The 4,486-nt window shown below is 42.4% G+C and overlaps 1 pseudogene across 1 annotated transcript; it reads left to right on the top strand.

The window, feature by feature from the left end:
• Positions 1–2,543: 2,543 nt before the first annotated feature.
• On the top strand, positions 2,544–3,510 carry LOC103269731 (annotated as a pseudogene). The gene has a single exon (XR_002482490.1). The product of XR_002482490.1 is annotated as a ribosome biogenesis protein NSA2 homolog pseudogene (transcript).
• Positions 3,511–4,486: the final 976 nt, after the last annotated feature.

The following is a 4,486-nucleotide window of genomic DNA, read 5'->3' as shown; positions in this document are numbered from 1 at the left end:
CAGCTTTCACAATGTCTGGGGAGGCCCTGCCAACATAGATTTACCAGGTCTCCTTGGAAAAGTTTTGTGTCCTTTTATGAAGTAAAGGCAAAAGTAATTTAAAAAGAAGAGTCCAGAGTTAGGAGAAGAGGAATGAATCAGAGAATCGGGGACCTCAAGAGCATAGGCTCCTCCCCTTTGCAGTTGCCACCCTACATAATAGGCCCAGGGCAGGTGAATTAGTCAGAATTCTCAGGAGAGATAGAACCAATTGGGTGAGTGGATGGATAGAGATGATAGCTAGCTAGCTAGCTAGCTAACTAGCTAGATAGATAGGCAGGCAGACAGGCAGACAGACAGACAGATGGGAAATAGACAGATAGCTTAGTCCAGGAGTAAAGAGGAAGGGATAGATCCTTAATGTTCTTTGGACCCAGCCTGATCCTTCCAAGACCCAGAGAACTGGAGTCCAGTTTAGGTGGAAGGTCAGATCTTCAATGGAGCATTCCAGGCATGAGGTTAGGGAGTGGTACCCAAGATTTTGAGAGCAAGGTCTTCCTCTTCCACCCAACCCCACCATCCTCTTTCCTACCATCATACTAGGCCAAGGTCAGGCATGGTTAATTGGAAAACTAAGACTCTTTACAAGAAGAAGGAGAGGCCACTGAGCAGGACAAGAATCAAGGTGATGGCCCCCTGGACACCAGTGATGTTTTCTCCTTTGGGCCATCTAAAATGAGGAAAGCTTGCCTTCTTCATTCTCTTTGCTTATAGATCAACTTTCTTCCCTATTACATAGTATTTGCTTTTTGTGACAAGCTTCCTACATATCACTCCCATCCAGGTAGCTATCACCCACTCAACTAGAGGAGACTATTTTTGTGCCTAGTTAACTTGCTAGAAACTGTTGTGCATCAATGGTCTGCAATGTAGATGGAAAGAAAAACAAAAAAATCTGTTTTCTGTCTTGGTAATGAGGCTGGAGAATCAAAAACAGCAATATATGCAGCCAATAAGCATTTAGTGGTTACAGAAGAAGGGTAGGGAGGAAGGGCAGAGACCCAAGATCATGGCCAAGACCACGTTTTGTCTGTCCAGAATATGATCTGGGCCTCACTATGTTTCTATAGACCCAATTCTGTCCTCCCAAAATAGATTCAGTGGCCTACATACAAAAGCATTATAAGCAAATGGGGTGCCTCTTTAAATCTTTGATGAGCCTTAAAGTTGTCTTTGCAGGTCAGTTTCAGTCCAAGCAATCTCTAGAAAAGCTGGGTTTCTGTTTTTGTTCTTCAAAGAAAAATAATTGCCACCACGAAAACACAGTAGTCTAGAATCTTCTGACATTAAAAAATAATAACAGAAGCAGGCACCCCTTTGTTGTTAGGTAAGCAAAAGAAATGGGAAGGGGCCACTAAGCACTGAAAAAAAAATGCAACCTTGCATCCCAGGAATGAAGCCTACTTGGTCACGAACTGGCCTCCAATTCCTGAACAAGACCCAAAACCCACAGGTCTAAGTGGGAGGATAAACAAGTGGGACCTTATTAAACTGACAAGCTTCTGCAAAGCCAAAGAAACCATCAAGAGAGCAGAGAGACAGCCTACAGACTGGGAAAAAGTATTTGCCAACACCAGGTCAGACAAAGGCTTAACATCTTGGATCTACAAGGAACTCAAACGTGCTGAAAAGAAAAAAACAAACAATCCCATTATAAAATGGGCAAAAGATATGAACAGACACTTCACAAAGGAAGACATCCAAGCAGCCAACAGACACATGAAGAAATGTTCAACCTCACTAATCATCAGGGAGATGCAAATCAAAACCACACTGAGATATCACCTAACTCCAGTCAGAATGGCAATTATCAACAACTCAAAAAATAACAGCAGCTGGAGAGGGTGCGGCGAAAAGGGAACAATTCTATACTGTTGGTGGGAGTGTAAACTAGTGCAACCTCTGTGGAAAGCAGTGTGGCGATTCCTAAATGCTTTAAATATCAACCTCCCATATGACCCCACAATCCCCCTACTGGGAATATATGCGAAGGAACTCAAATCACTCTATAAAAAAGATACCTGCACACGTATGTTCATTGCAGCATTGTTCACGATAGCAAGAACCTGGAAGCAACCATGCTGCCCACCAAAAGAGGACTGGGTTTAAAAAATGTGGTACATATACACGATGGAATACTACGCAGCCATAAAAAAGAACAAAATCATGAATTTCGCAGCAACCTGGATGGAACTAGAGTCTATAATACTGAGTAACCTCTCCCAAAAACAAAGGTCCGAGTATCACATGTTCTCACTCATATAATGGACCTTGAACATCCAACCTAATACTATAAGAAAATGACTGACAGTCGTGGGAAACTATGGGGGGGGAGATGGGATTAACAGTAGCAAATATCTGTCTGGGGATGGGGAAGCACCTCTTATCAATAGGGTGCCTGAATGAAACGTATTTGTATACCTAACCCTTAACTGTACCCCACAACATCATAATAAAAAATATTGATTATAAAAAAAAAAGAAAAGAAAGTGCAGGCATGGGTCTCTGAGACCCGAAAGGTGAGGCCTTCTTCACGCCTGGGAGACTGTGCCCGGTGCCTCTGCGGCGCTCACTATGCCTCAAACGAGTGTATTGAATTACACCATAAACGCTATGGATATCGTTTGGATTACCATGAGAAAAAGAGAAAGAGTCTTGGAGAGTCTAGAGGCTCATGAACGTTCAAAGAAGGCAAAGAAGATGATTGGTCTGAAGGCTAAGCTCTATCATAAGCAGCGCCACGCTGAAAAAACACAAATGAAAAAGACTATCAAGATGCATGAAAAGAGAAACACCAAGCAAAAAAACGATGAAAAGACTCCACAGGGAGCAGTATCTGCCTATCTGCTGGACAGAGAGGGACAGTCCCGAGCTAAAGTGCTTTCCAATATGATTAAACAAAAACGAAAAGAGAAAGCGGGAAAATGGGAAGTCCCTTTGCCTAAAGTTCGTGCCCAGGGAGAAACAGAAGTATTAAAAGTTATTCGAATGGGAAAGAGAAAGAAGAAGGCATGGAAGAGGATGGTTACTAAAGTTTGCTTTGTTGGAGATGGCTTTACAAGAAAATCACCCAAATATGAAAGCCTCATTAGGCCGATGGGCTTACGTTTCAAGAAAGCCCATGTAACGCATCCTGAACTGAAAGCCTTTTGCCTGCCAATACATGGTGTAAAGAAGAATCCCTCATCTCCATTATATACAACTTTGGGTGTTATTACCAAGGGTACCATCATTGAGGTCAATGTGAGTGAGTTGGGCCTTGTGACACAAGGAGGCAGAGTTATTTAGGGGAAATATGCACAGGTGACCAACAATCCTGAAAACGATGGATGCATAAATGCAGTCGTACTGGTTTGACAGATGTTTCATATAAGCAACTCCTTGTAATTGTTGGCCACATATCAGTTGGGAAAACCACCTTTACTGTGATGTTTCTTAATACTACCAAAGAGCCTTACTTGTCTGCAGTCATCGAGAGAACAAATTGTAAAAAAAAAAATTTTAATGATCCATTAAAAACATTAAAATGTAAAAAAACATTTAAAAAAATTAAAATGGTCCCATTTTACAAAAAAAAAAGAAAGAAAGAAAAGAAAGTACAGCGCTCCCCAGTATATCTTGGGAAATATACAATACAGTCCCTGAAGGTACCAAAATGTGGCCATCAGATTCTCCACACAGAAACACATTTGTGGTATGCAAAGCACATAATAGAAGTTATCTGGGGAATGGAGTGGACAGGCAGGCATGGAGACCTCTCCTGACCACTGTTCTAGTAAATACTAGGAGATAATGTTCTGAGCGTAAACATCCTCCCATCAGATGCTGCCCAGCATCTTGAAACATTTAAAGCAATACCCGTGGGAAGTTTAGAGTTAGCTAGAAAGTCACCTTCCAAAATGGGAGCACTCCAACCCCGGAGCACTCCCACCGCCCTGTGCTGATTGACATCAACTCCCCCACACCGCAGTGCTGGAAGCAAGGCAGAGAAAAGGGTGACAACAGCAATGGAAGAAACTATAGTAACTATGCAGGGACGCAGGAGCCTGCTGAATGGTCACCAGCGGATGAAATCATGAGAGAAAAGATTGAGAGGAAATTTCACCACGGAGAAATCAGGATGGCCCTACCTGAACCCGCTGAGGAAACTCGGCATCTCTCAAAGGAGGACCCACAGACACAGATCTTCTGGCGTGCTGCAGCATCACCTAGCAGATATTCTTTCCAAAAAGTTTAACCTAAATTTAATCAATTCTGTAGATCTAACTTCTGGCTTGTAGGCAGACATGGGTAGAGGAATGAAACGAAGACATTCCACCAGGTAAGACCAGACGACATTCTACAAGGTAACTGGCCTTGTTTTTCCAACACATCATTGGAATTATAAAGTAAGAAAAAGGAAGGAGGAGGAGAAAAGGAAGGAAGAGAAGGATCTATTCTATATTAA

The sequence above is a fragment of the Carlito syrichta genome, unplaced genomic scaffold (genome assembly GCF_000164805.1).
Source record: "Carlito syrichta isolate Samal-C Ts95f unplaced genomic scaffold, Tarsius_syrichta-2.0.1 Scaffold309472, whole genome shotgun sequence".
Lineage (NCBI taxonomy): Eukaryota > Metazoa > Chordata > Mammalia > Primates > Tarsiidae > Carlito > Carlito syrichta.
Note: the sequence above shows the minus strand (reverse complement) of the source record. Positions and strands in the feature narration are given on the sequence as shown.